The sequence below is a fragment of the Pezoporus wallicus genome, unplaced genomic scaffold, assembly GCF_028554395.1.
Source record: "Pezoporus wallicus isolate ANWC-B61680 ecotype Strahan unplaced genomic scaffold, APGP_CSIRO_Pwel_v1 contig_8403, whole genome shotgun sequence".
In the NCBI taxonomy this organism is placed as follows: Eukaryota; Metazoa; Chordata; class Aves; order Psittaciformes; family Psittacidae; genus Pezoporus; species Pezoporus wallicus.
This window is the reverse complement of record NW_026641953.1, coordinates 882752-897254: the sequence shown is the minus strand read 5'-3', so window position 1 is coordinate 897254 and position 14503 is coordinate 882752. Positions and strand designations below refer to the sequence as shown.

Below are 14503 nucleotides of genomic sequence, written 5' to 3'. Positions count from 1 at the left end.
AGAAAAATGACTGCTACTGCTGAACCCAGGACAACCCTAAACCATCTTATACAGGTAGATAAGCACTAGACATGGCACAAGAGAAGGCATAAGGGTGAACCACCCTTTTTAGTGACAGTTTACTTTTAAATTGCTTAGAAGCACCATTGGACCATGTCCTAAAATTGCTTGTCTGAACTGCTAATCTCAATTGCTACTCTGAACTGCTAAACTGTTAATCAGGCTGATACTTGCACCAGGTAAAATCTGATGATCTCTTGCTGGCTGAGCTGTGGTTTTGTAACCTGCAGCAAAGGAGCAGTGACATGTTGTTAGGCTAGATAATGCCTAGAATCAGAGTGCTATTTCCTGATTGAACCCTTGTCCAATTACGTATGCATTGAGGCATTTGTATCATAATTATCCCATTTTCAGCCAGTTTGATAGGAGATTCTCAGCCAATCTTCCAGGAGGCTGTTAACCCTCTTAAAGTTGTTCCACTGCTATACAAAACCAGATTTCTCCCCTCACCACTTACTTAATGAACGAAACTTTCACATATTGTTCTCCTTGCTTGGAAAGTTTTCTGAGAAGATAATTTAAAAACTATTTTCTGTAGTCTGTCAAGAGCTTTGGGATGGTTCCTGGTGTAACATCATGGATGTCAATGTGGACTGTAACCAAAAGTTCTTCCTGAACTTGGAATCTTCCATACTCATTGTAATTATATATTACCTTAGTTCCTGGAAAACTACTAGTTTCCCTACTGTCTGTCTTCTGTCTTTTGCAGATTGTCTTCATCAGTTTCCTTCAGGGATTTCTCAGACTATCGATCGACTTTGGCAAATTGAGGGTTGTGTTTTGACTTCTGAAGTCTGTCTGCATTGAGCCAATGGCCATTCCAGCTTATTCTTGCAAGGCAGTCTTGTCGTATGTTGAAATGCCAAGTACAATTAAATACACCCAGAGGTAAAGGTTTTGGGCTTCTTCCTTGCTGTGAAATGGCTTCAGTCATCTTTTGTTTCCTTGTCTGTGCTTTTTGTGTGATTTCCCTGGGAGAGTGTGTGGAGTCCCTGTGGAGTAATTTGGAATAGTCTATTGAGGAAAGATGTTTCTCTCAGCCACAAACTTTCTTCTACACCTGAACAATTATCTTGTACTTCATAAAGGCAAAAATATATCTCTTTTGAGGGAGGAACCAAAATTTGGCACATGCGGTGTAGTGTCATATAACTGATGACCCTCTGTCCATCTGTGTTGCTGATGGGAAACTGTACTACAAAGCAAAGCCTCATGTTCAACTCTGGCAGTATTCTCAGAAAGTCAACTGCCAGCCACTTGCTTTTCAAATGCACAGTTTGTATGCCATCAGTACCACCCTCTTGTAAAGGGCTACAGATTAGCTTAGGAAATCAAAGTCAGAACCTACAGCACATCCTTGTACCTGATGCAGACAAGTATCCTAAAAGCAATCACGTGAACTCCAAAAGATCCTGAGCGTGGGCTTTATACAGTCTCCATGTGTGATACTGAGGACAGAGGCATCATGGAACTCAGCCCACTGCCAAGTCAGACGAGGACTCCTTAACATCGCTGTTCACCATTAGGAGTCAGGCTTGATTACTTAGTTTCTAGTGGACAGTCCCATATGCCTTTGTTTCCTCCTTTTCTCAAAGCTATATTTGTGCCCAGATGGAGTCAAACCTGTTTAAATTACTGCCAGTCACAGAGATGCAAAAACTGTCAGGCCTTTTATTGGGCTTCCCTACTGTAGCTCCAGCTCTTAGCAAAAGAAGGTTTAAGAGAGGAAAGTAACTGGCCTATGTTAATTAGAGACTTCTCTGCTTTTCCCAGGGGCAGACTATCAGTTGATAACTACAGTGCGTAAGTAACCCCCCACTTGCCTCTGATGCTGCTGCTTGGTGAGCTAATGAGGGAGAGAGATGAGCTGTAGTAAGAGGCTATCCTGATTGGTTTGAAGTTGTGTAGGGTAGTGTTTACTTCACTCTAAAAACGGAGTTTGAACGGTAAGATTTGGGTTTACAACAATAATGCTGTGAATTACCTTCTCTTGTGACTTGATATTAGATATGCTCCTAATTCCATGTTTCACTAACACACATTGCAGCACATGCTTGTCTGTTTCAGAGTGGAAGGAGGTCTGTTCCCATTCCTTTTTGTGTGCAGATGACCTGCTCCACCTCATTAGCTCTGTGGAGCTGGCTGTTTTGTGGAGAAGGATGATCCTGAAAGATCCGCCCATCTGAAAAGGATGAAGAGCAGCAGCCCTGACAAGGCTGCCATCCCTGCTTCCTGCATGGAAGTTGATTCCATGAGGGTGGACAAACAAGCAGGGATGCAAAGAAGTGATAAGCTCCCATCTCTCTTGTAGGCATTCAGTGAAATAAATAAGAATTTTCCAGCTCAGATTTTTAAAATCACATACATGTATATAATATTAAACCATATTCTATATTAACTGTTCAGGTCCTGATTTGAGTTAAATGGACCTCAGCTGAGGAGCTGACCTTACTGTTCCTATGACATTTGAAAATGCCAGCTGCTGCGTTATTTTAGGTGTTTTCTCAAGGACACAATGCACAGCTAGGTCCTATGATCAGCCCCTTGAAGGAAATACAAGTGAAGTACTGTCTCCTTTAGTTTTGCAGAATTATAAACCTAGAAGACTTCTGATTCTTAAAAAAATCCTTCTCTATGGCTGGATGAAAAATACCCCTTTCCTAAAAGCTAATACAGATAACAATCTAACCAGTAAACTAAAATAGCACACTAATATTTTGTTAGAATACTCTGATCTACCTCAACCTTCAAAAACTGATATTTGAATAAGGCGTTACTACAATTCAAAACACCTTATTGGATTTTACGAAACACTGTGGTTTAAACATATATATCATATCTCTTAGGACACCACTGAGATTTGAGTATGTGCTCAAAGACACTGCAATATTTTGCTGAAGTTGGATGTTGTAAAATGTGTCCTTAAATTAAGAATATTCTTAAACTCCTAAATTAGCTAAATGTCCATATCTGTTAGAGTTGATTTGGGCTCAGCTGGTGCTGTTAGAAGGAAGGAGCACATTTGGTAAAGATCCAGAGCACCAAGTTTCAGAGTGAAATGAAATTCTCTTGTGTAAAGCAGTTGTTAAAGTCTCAGAAAGAGAGATTTGTACTGGGAATGTCGTTGGCATAGTGATAACTATCAAACTGAATGGAGTCTTGGAAAGAACAACACTTGATAACAGCTGTGTTTGCATTAAACATTTTTAGAGTTCAGTTCAGAGTAGTTCTGTACCATATATGTAGAATTTTTATGCAGAATTTGCATACGGAAAGCATGGAATGCTCTTTACTGGGTAAATTATTTGCTTCTGCTATTTATTACACTCCCTCTCTTCTCCTACCCCTCCTGTCCCATCCCCTGGGCACACATGGCTGCAAGGATTTGAGTTAGTAGAGAAAACAGGTGTGCCTGGTCAGAGGAGCAAAAAGCATGCATTCAAAAGAAAAGGAGGATTTTTTTTTCGAATGAGATGTTTAATGCAGTCGTCCCTCTGGGTCCATCTACACTGACCTTTTGGCAAGAATGAATTAAGGCATAGATACCATGGCCCATATTTACCTCATCTAGTGGAGATGCTTTAATTCTGTCCTTATTAGGCAAAAGATTTAAGTACAGTGGTAAGTTAGGCTTACTCTCTCCTCTAAGGGAAGAGAGGTTCCTCTAGGTGGTACTTTGGGTCCTCTATGCACTGAGCCATCTTCTCTCTTTTTAAAGAGACCAGCAGGGAAGTTACATGGTAAGAATGAATCCGTCCAACAGCTCACTTCAGGTGAAAGGGGTAGTCTCACTCCTCTTCCTTGCCCTTCTTCCCAGCTATGTGGATTGATTTCCTCTATTGCAGCATTTCTTGTGCATGGTAAAAACTGAACCAATTCACCAATCTGAAAGAAAATTACCCTTTTTCTTTGGTTGGGTGGAGCAAAAACTTTCCTTTGTGAATTGCATCAGGGGTCAGGGGAGTGCCAGGGAACACATAAAGAATACCGTGATGTGAAAAATTCATTCTTTCCTTCCAGCAGAGTTTGCCTCAGAAGGTTGTCCAACTTCCCATATTCCAAAAGGCCAGGGATCACAGCACAATACTCTGCAGCCTGCAAATTTCACCTCATGTCATTCCTGGAAAAACTGTGGACATGTGGCTTCTTTGGAGTTCTTTTGAGAGTGATGTGTTTCCATGAGCCTCAAATCAACTGAAAGTGAAGCTCCCAGAGGTGGGTGAGTCCCACCTGCCTCCATGCTCCTGGATAGCACAACCTGAATGTGTTGGAATTTGGCTGAAATGCTGCAATTAGTAATCTTTTTCCCGCAAAAGGTACCTTCTCATTTTAATGACCAAAAGTGTTAAGTCTCTTGATTTTACATCTCATGTCAGAGACAGTGTCTGTTAGCAACTGACATTAATACCATTTTGGGTCATCTATTTAGAAAGTAGGATGCAGCTACTGGCTCAGCAGCAGCACATGCAGCAGTTCAGGCGCTCTTCAGAGCTTGCTGCCTGAAACTCTGTCCTGGTCCCACCTGACCTGCGTAGCTCATGAAATCTGATGGTATTTCTCAAAGGTACTATGACTAATGTGATTTCACTCATGTCTGTAGTAACTGTAGCATTTTTCTTTCCTTATGAGGGAGAGGTACAATGAGTTATAACAGATGTCGTTAATTCTTCTGGTATTTTTTCTTTTCTAATCATATTTTAATTTTTGAGCCAGAGACTCTTTTCCTTCTTCAGACTTTTTGCAAAGAAAAAATATCTCAGCAGAAGATTTTCTTGTAGGCCAGTGTCCTGGGTTCAGCAGTAGCAGTCATGTTTTTCCTTCTTGGTAGCTGGTACAGTGCAGTGTTTTGACTTTCGGCCTGGGAGCAGAGCTGATAGCGATGTTTTGGTTTGGCCAAGGACTTTGTGAACCTCATGCTCTGCCAGGGAGGAGGGGAGGCCGGGAGGAAGCAGAGACAGGACACCTGACCCAAGCTAGCCAAAGAGGTATTCCATGCCACAGCACGTCATGCCCAGGATGTAACTGGGGGTTAGCCGGAAGGGTTGGAGGAGGCATCGGTCAGAGCTTGGTCGGGCTGGGGGGGGGGCGAGTTATCAGTTGGCTGGTGGTGAGATGTTGTATTCTCTTCCCTTGTTATTTCCTTTATCATTATTATTATTGGTGGTAGCAGTAGTGATTTGTGTTATACCTTAGTTACTGAACTGCTCTTATCTCAACCTGTGGGAGTTGCATTCTTTTCGATTCTCCTCTCTGTCCCTCCGGGAGTAGGGGGAGGGCAAGAAGGGGGGGGAAGTGAGTGAACAACCTGTCTGACTGGGTTTAAACCACGACAGCCAGAAAGAAGAGTGAACGGTGGAAGTAGGAAGATAGAGTTCTGTGATTGTATCACCGGTGTAAAATCTATATCCAGGTTTTGACTCCTGGTTGTTGCTTGTATAAAGAAAACTGTGAACTAAGGTGCTGGTTCTCCTGCAGGTAGTTGGTGAGGACAATTCTTTAATGTCCCGAAGTACTTATGTTGATTGTTCTTGTTCTTATCAACTGGAGATTCAGTCCATTTCATTTTAGTCTTCCTACAGTTCCATGGTGGGTTGGAGGTGGCGTTAGATGCTACTTGTGGTCTGATGTCCCCGGAACAGGCTGCCCAGAAAAGTGTGGAGTCACCATCCCTGGAGGTATTTAAAAGGCAGGTAGAGGTGGTGCTTACATGGTTTAGTGGTGGACTTGGCAGTGCTGGGCTTACAGTTGGACTTGATGATCTGAAAAGTATTTTCCAACCTAAATGATTCTCTGATTCTCTTTTCCATATGTGTAAACACTGGTATACACTGACATATAATCAGATTTCATTTATGGAGCAAGAATAAACTTATCTTCCATGTTCCTCCTTTGCATGCAACCTAGAAAAGGTTTCATTGTTTTAAAAGAAAGATCCTGGGGTAAGGGAGAGCTGTGCAGTTTTGGAAACATTGGGTTTTGTTTTGTTCAAGCTAAGAACAGCATTCATCTCCTAAGTCTGCATTTCAATTTGAGGGGCCTGTATTCCCATGGTTTGAAAGGGACAGAGTGTCTATGGGGTAGGACCTCCCCACTCTCAGTGTCCCCTTGTGCTTTCCAAGTGCTTAGCATTCCTTACAAATTACAGTCTTTTGTGGTACAGAATACTGTGCTATTTTAATCAATTGGAGGGGTGGTGGTGCTACAGGGTATATAATAGGCTGAGAAGTATTTTCTTACTGTGCTGGATGGCTGTTCAGGCTTCCATCTTTCGAAGGGGTCTGAAGTCATAGACCCTAAAGGCCAGGAAAGACTCCCTGTGAGTAAGGAGGTCTTCTCTATTATCACATCCTTAAATGTGGCCTCACATGTAAAATCCTCTGTCAGCTGCAGCACCTCAGTATTTTGAGGTGCTGATCAAACAGTATAAAGGAGAGGAGCTATCAGATACAAATCCCAGAATACTGACAAACAACTTAGTTACTGAGCAGTAGGCAGGTGCTAGTGTTCATTTCAGGTGGTAAAATGATTATTAAATCCCAGGTCACTTGAATCCAAGAGGAAATGTGAAAAGAACACATACGGAAATAGCTTCCAAGATGAAAAACATTTTAAGTTTACACTAGAGAGACAATAAGCAAATTATTGACTTCAAGAATCCCATTTTCAAGAGGCTGTGAAAAGTGTTAAGAGAAAGGTCCAGAGATCAAAAGGAGACAAAAATGTTAACAGATCTTCCTGAGAACAAGAAAGTGGCAGCAGGAGACTTGTTAGAGCCATCTAGGGTGACAGCATGGAGGCGAGAGTACGTACTCCAAAAGGTAATCTAAAGAAACAGCTTAAAGCAAAGAAGCTGAGAGCTGGCAGTAAGCACCAGTAAGCCCTGAGGAACTACTAAACAGCTGTATTGCATATACTGTTTTTAAGATTTGTTTTCTCAGAATAGTTTGGTTATAGAATCTGCCCAGATCCTGTAGATGTAGGCTTTTCGCACTGAAAGTGGTAGAAAGCCAGTAGCATCCTTGGAGAGAGGTATTTTAGTTAAGAGCATGAGTATGTACACTAAAATCATCTGTGGGTCAAATACGGTTTTTTATAACTTAAAAAAAAATTATCTTAAAAATCCGGTTTTTCAAAACTACAGTGAACTCTCACAGCTTTCCCACGTATCCATCTCTTCATCCACACAAATCGTAAATTTAAGCATACACTCAGGTGAGTGACATTTACTTAACACCTGGTGCAGTAAGGTGCAATAGGAAGGCAGTACATAGACTGATTTCAGGAATCTGTCAAAAGGAAATGTTATTGGTAATAAATGCTGAATATGTGGCCGGTATACATACAGTAGGAAACAGCATTGCCTTTATTTCTGCTTTTTTATTTATCTCATTCATTTTCATCCATGCTAAGTACTAACTCAGGATTTATTCTGAAGAAATCCTTGTAGAATTCTTTCCTTTTAAGGGAAGAGCAAGATCATTGGTCTTAGGGTAAGGATATACCAGAGGCAGTAGAAAGTAACTGGGGGAAATGTAGGTGTTTTTCCAAAGGTATGCTGATTTGGGAGTTTAAAGAGGAAAAGAATTTGCTGGAGTCTTGAGAGAAACAAACACCCGTTGGGATAATCCAAACTAATAAAATCTCTCTTCTAGACTACTGAAAAATTTCTTCCTACCTTCTTAATGTACCACATTTCCCGATAGTAATGATGTGGGTACTTCTTTCCTCAAATATGTCATTCACCTTACACTTCCTATTCAGCAAAGTCCCATTTCTGCCCTTAAGATGCAAAAGAACACAAACAACAGGAAACAGTTCTGTATTTTGAAAGACTTGGAACTCCATTTTGTTGTATCCCAAGTAATTTAATAAAATAGTACGTAAAGTTTTACCTCTGACTTTTGACAGGTTTCTTGATATAAAATGTCCGTAAACAGCTGTGCTACCAACATGAGCTTGAAACTCAAAACGTCCGTGGCTCTGAGCTATACTGCAGCAATGGCTCTAACTCTTTTCTCACCAGGATTTGGCTGACACACATGCACTAATACAGTAAAGTGTAAAGCTTGGAATGGCTTCCCCATGTTTGGGCACAGTGTAGGAGAGAGCCAGGATGCCCAAAGTTAGAGGATCTGTTAATCCAAGGTCAAAAAACCCTGTGGCTTGTGAGTATTTACTTTTGGTTTGCAGAAGTTTGGGGGGATAGCTGTTTTTACCTATTACACTGCAGAGATAGATAACTTTCTAGTCATTATTCTGCAGATTTACTTTTCTCCAGGTATGAGTAGGAAGAGTGAAATTTCATGTAAATACAAAATGAAGAAAATTAGCTGCTGTCTTTAAAGCTCTGCCCACATCTGTAAAAAAAAAACCCCAAACCAAAAACCTGAAAATCCTCTCTGTAGTCCTAATATGCAAAGAGGAGGAAGGTGCCTGGGGATGGGAGGAATATTTATGCTAATGGGATACCCCCGCTCCTGAAGATGCTACTCCTTTAAAGAAGGTCTGATTCTTTGAAGAACTGTGGAGGTGGGGAAGGAAGATTCTCTTTGCTGTGGAAATCTTTAGGACCCAGCCATATTACTCAGGTATCTGGCAAGAAAGCACTCTCTTAAAGATCATTTCTGTTGAACTTGATAGGAACTGTGTCACTGACTTCAGTGGGACCTGGATCAGCCCCTCATCTGCTAAAGAAATAACAGTGACATGACTGTTTTCCCTCCTGGCCCCCTACTTTTGTCTCTTCTGCCCACCACAGTGTTTATGCTTTCTCAAGCTGGGCTGGTTTGATTGCAGCAGCACAGACTGTGTGTGTGCCTCTGACCCAGGGAACTCTTACAGCAGAGAGAAAGCATTGCGCTGCAGCTTTTTGCTCAGGCAGCTCCTCCAATTATTAAGGGAAGAGCCTCAAAGAATCTAAGGAATCACAGATATTCTGAGGGAAAAAAAATCTGTTGGCTGAAAGTCACTCTGTAGAGAAAGAAAAGAATGAACGAGCATCTTGATTCAACATGACTGTTACATCAATCATTTACTCTGAGTGGGTAGCAAAGATATGATCTAATGTGCAGGATTCTTATTTCCTGTTAGAAGCAGAGCATACCTTTAGTGTGAAATCAGAATGTTTTTATTTTGGTTTAGTCACTAAATATTTTTATCAGCTAATTTCAGTGGTAATGTGGTACAAAGCATATAGGTCTTTGTGTTTCAGACTATATAAATCTCTTCTAGCTCTTTTATAAGATCTTCTAGTTCTTTTATAAGGCTTTATAGTACATATTTGCCAAAATTTTGAAGCCCTGTGCTTTCTAGTGATGTGCTAATTTTCTCCCTGTGTTGCTCAGGTTCAAACTTAGGTATAAAAGTCATTCTTTTCCTTTGAGAAAATGCTAGTGTGTGAACGATGAATGATAGTGCAGTCATCCTCGGGGCTTACTTCTCTCCCCTTCAAGAAAAAGAGATAAATCGGAATAAAATGGCAAGTGCCATCATCTCTGAAAATCAGTGGCATAATCACAGAGATAAGCATCTGGCTCAATATCCACGCTGATATTTGGACATCTAAGTACCCATGAATTTCTCTGGGAATTCAGACACTTAATTAGGATTTAGTTTATCTCTGTGCACCTGGCTTCATGCCTGGTATGAAGTGTTAGCAGGATCAACCCCCTCAGCTCATGTGCTCAAATCTGCCATGATCCTTCTGTAGGCAAGCCTGTGTACTCCCCAGTGACTCCAGTGGAGTCAGGAGAGCCGGGAGGCTGCACCTGTGGAGCTCGTTTTAGAATCTGAGTCAAAGTTTTATTATGAATAAAGAACTTTCCATCTTTTCTCTCTTTTTTTTTTTTTTTCTTTTGGTCTGTGTGGTGATTTCTTTTCCTCTAAGGTATCACAGAAGCAAAAGTAGTAATCGGAATAGGTTAGCAAAATACAAGACTTGAGTAAGTAATTGTTTCAGTGATAACTTTAAAAGGCTGGAACACAGATTTGCCTTCCAGGCTGGCTCCTTTCTCCTCCCTGGATTTAGAACTAGTTAGTGTTATCTGTAGGTAGTGCAGACAATGTTTGGACAGTGTAAACATTTCCTCTAGGACAGGTCTGGAGTTACTGAAGTGACTGGCCTTGTTCAGGGGGCAAAATTGTAGCTAATATACCCCAACCAGGAACCAAATAGCTCTTAATGCTGAGCCAGCCTTGCATTGACCTTGCCAAGAGCCATGACCTTGCATCTGGTTGTATTACAAGATGTGTAAATAGACAAATAAGCTCCACCTATTAAACAGCCCAGGACAAACTGAAAAACTGACATACCCTTGTTGTTATTCATTCCTTCACCCAGTGTTCTGTCATCTGCAAACTTTATCAGCAGCAATACTGTCTGTTCCTCTGAACTGTGGAATATAATTGAATGGCACTATCCACAGTGAGATCCCTGCACTACTCCTTGTGCTATGTCGCTTGGAGCTCCCAGACTATGATCTTTGCACCTTTGGACTCGATTTTCCACATGCAGTGGTTTCTTGGCCATTTTCAAGCCACAGACTGGGTGCTGAATCAGTTTTGATGAAGTACTGTTTTAAAATCGACATTTTGTGAAATGTACCCTGTAGATTTTTTTGGTTTATTCTGTCAGCTCCACTACTTTTAACCAAACAAACATGTAATAATGAAACCATTTTAAGCATTTAAGACCTGTTTCCTATTTCATCAAGAGGATTGATACTATCTGGGTAGTGAGACTTTGGCTTTATAACTGATTGCATCTCATCACAACCTTATAATAGTCTTATCTGGAATTGATGCTGTGTTGACCGGTTTGTAGTTACCCACAATTCCATAGTTCTACTGAAATCTTGGTATATAAATTATTTTCTGCAAATCCCCTGCTTTTGCAAGATTTCTAAAATAAAAACTGTGCAAGCTTAGAGATCCTCGGACAACTCTTCAAAACTCTGAAGTGTAAATTATAGCATACCTGAATCCAGGCATAGGCCAATATGATACTAAGTGCTATCAGGAACTGAGGGAGGGAGCAAGCACACATAAATACATCACATAACAATGGGCATTATAGCCATGTCTGTGGATTTGCCACTGGAATTCTTGGCTGAAATCATAGTCTATGTCCTCTTCAGGTTGTTTTGAGGGCTGTAAATTACCCTGTGGTAATTGAAGTAGGATCAGGGAACTGCCTTCATGTGAAATAACCCTGCAAAATCTACTGTTTTCTCCTCCACAGCCAGAACTCAGAATTTCTCCAGCAGAAGATATTATAGCCTTGGCCTGCTTTTTACCTGGCTTCCTTCCTTGTGGCATGGCTGGAAAAGGACTATGTGTAAGACTGATGAAGTCCACACCAAAGTAGAGCTTTCTTTAAATGCCTTCAAGGCTTGAAAACTGAAGATTGCCATAAGGTAAGAAGCTATAGATGAAAGAACTCTTTGCTGTATTTTCTTTGTACTTTGCCAGTGTTTACCAGTTCATCCTTTGTATTTTGAGACTAAGAAGTTCAAGTATTTTGCTGGTTAGCACTTTCTGCAGACAGTAAGAAACCAAAGTGCAGGTTAATTTCCAAACCAAAAGAAAGGTGCACTATCTTTATAAAGAAAAAAAAAATGAAAAGCCCACTCAACAATTACTTTTCAAGGCAAACATTAAAGCAATTTGCCAGAAAAACATAAAATGCTGTCCATCATCTGCAATGTGCATCTTGCTCTTGCAGCTTGTCCCAGTGACTGGTTTCAAGCCTTTGAATAAAACCTAAGAAAAATTTTTTTTCAAGGAATAGTCCTGGAAAGCTTTGATTCATTGCTTGTGTTCAGGATTTGTGAGATGTACTGTAATTGCATATGTTATTACTCTTGCAATATTTTGTATTACATTACTGCATGTTTATAGACCAAAACTTTATAGACAGATAGAAAGCAGACTGAGAAGGAGGGGATACATAAATCAAGGTATAAAACTGCCCTGAATAATATTTTATGTTTCACTATATTGACCTGGAATTAGAGGATAAAGACATTTTCCACTGGTGCACTGTTCTTTTCTTGCTTTCTCTGTGTGTCTGTTTCAGGCTTGTTGGAGTTCTTCATTAATCCAGAATCTGCATCAAATGATCTGTAGTATGCTGCAGCACATAAAGGTTTCAAAGCAACAATTACTCTATTATTTCAGTAGAGATTACCTGTTTGAAATGAAAACCCACACTGAATCCTTTCTGACCTGGTCCTTACTGTGATACTGATAACAAGCCACACTTTCCAGTCTTTATCTTACCTCCTACAGGGTAATCTTTTCTTCTGGAGCTTAATTCTGCTAATAGCACCCTTGACTGGGTGCCAGACAACAAACATAAGCAGGTGAAAAATGAATGGCTCCAGTCTGACCGCTGATAACTGCTAGAAACTTTTTATTCTTGGAATTCCCTCCAAAATATACAAGTTGACTGGTGGGTAATCAATTACATTCCTTGTATGCTTCACCCTCCTTCAGACTGGTTATTCTTTGAAAGAAATTGTGATGATCTTTTCTACAGTTTCAGATTCTCTTTTTTTCCCTCTTCCTCCAAACAACAGTAAATAGTAATTCCAGATGGCAGAAATTACTTTTAAATTAAACCAGTTAATACAGGGGACGTATGCTTATCTAATTCCCCCCTTTTTAAGTGGTAACGATATGATGGAAATGGCTAAAACTGATGTGCAGCAAAGGTATGCAAAATAGTTTGAGATTGTAAAGTACTTTTCCCCTCCATTTTCTGATTTACTGTCCATGAAAATGAATTATAGACTTGTGAAGAAAACAGAAGTTTTTATTTGCTGAACTCAATAGGCTACTTTCTGGGGACTTGAACTCTGCAAAGTGCTGAAAAAAAGATTACTGCATTCCACTGACAGTTTTTCTGTTTGAACCAAATGAGAGGGATGACAGTGTGCTGTGCTCTGCCTTTCTGCTTCCCAGCAAAAATCTCTGGACTGTTCATTGTTCCTCTGCTGTGTGCATGAAAGTCAAGCCCTGAAGCACATACTTAAAAACGTTGCTAAATTATGCATTTGAGCCTGGCCCTGGCTTTAATCAGTTCCTCTTAAAACCAGTGAGTGCAGAACAGCCTTAGCACCTTGCAGGTTTGGACCGTGTGTGAATCAAAGCCATTATCGTAAGGAGGGTGGTGTAAATGGAGCTTGCTTCACTGAAATCAGTGAGCAGGCATTAATTTCCACCAGCTGAAGATTTGGTGGGGACTCATTTGTTTTTTCCAAAGTGATTTTGCCTTTACCATTTGAGTATATGATTATAAGGCAACTAGTTAGTGCTAAGGGGGAATATGGTTGGCTTCACTGGAAAATATAAAAGTATCCACTGTTCCTTCAGGGAAATCATTTTAATAGATAACAGCATGTTGTACAATGTTTCATCAGTGACATTTAGATCTAAATTAGGAGCAGTTGTGAGATGGGTTGCCGATTTTCTTGTGATAAAAGGGAAATAGTTCAAGAAATATAGACCAGATGTTATCTTAATCTGATCCTCATGTACAAGAGCACACTATGAGACAGTAATAATAGTCCCTTCTACCTGTTTCTAATTTTCCTGCTCTGAAACACCCCCTGTGAAAAATAGATTAAACCAACACATCGTTTATGAATTGGCACTAGGCGGGTTTGAGTTTGTATGGAATGCAGCATCCGTGGCACAGACCAGAGGGTGCATTGCTAGATTTTGATACATGTTTAAAAATTCTGGTTTGACAGTAACATTTAAGACAGCAGCTCTTAGTGATTTAAAAGGAGAGTAGCCAGTTTGAGTTTGAATCAGGCTTTTGGTTCAGCATATCCCTACACAGTTTCAAATTTGTCATCAGTGTTTCTAGGCAGTATATGTTATACAATCCTCAGCAGGCCAAAAAAGAGGGGGTTGATCCTCAGCTGCTGTAAATCAACACTGATCCATTGATTTAGATGGAACTACACTGATTTGTACCATCTCATGGTCTGGACAAAGTGTATTAACTTTCCCCCTGAAAATCCTCCACAACAAAAAGCTCCATTCACAGTCCTACTGCATAAGCAGTAACTAATGTGTCTCTGTTCTCGTAATAGTGTTTAATACCTGCATCATTTCCTACTTGCTGGGGCAGTTGAAACATTACTCTTTGCTTTGACGTAAGAAGTTGAGTGCTGTGCGTTTGTAATATTTGGGACAGCTTTTTCCATAGCTGTCTGTCTTAGTAAAACATTTTGCTGGAATATTCCTGTCTCTTGGCATCAATATGCCATGGAGGCTTTTGAGCAGCTGTTTAGAGACTCAGGAGACAAGACTTTTATTTTCCTTTGAGGAATACAGTAATATGAAAATAATTTATTTAACAGTATGCAGAACTGTAAGAACTACTGGGGCTCTTTGTCCACTGGAAACAGTGAGTATAGCATTAATGCTAAAA

The 14503-nt window shown here is 40.3% G+C and overlaps 1 long non-coding RNA gene across 1 annotated transcript; it reads left to right on the top strand.

The window, feature by feature from the left end:
* Nucleotides 1-4204: 4204 nt before the first annotated feature.
* Nucleotides 4205-12655, top strand: LOC130608454 (uncharacterized). The gene is made up of 4 exons (XR_008974538.1): nt 4205-4376; nt 4490-4624; nt 11300-11474; nt 12137-12655. It is a non-coding gene; the product is annotated as an uncharacterized LOC130608454 (long non-coding RNA).
* The last annotated feature ends 1848 nt before the right edge of the window (nt 12656-14503 follow it).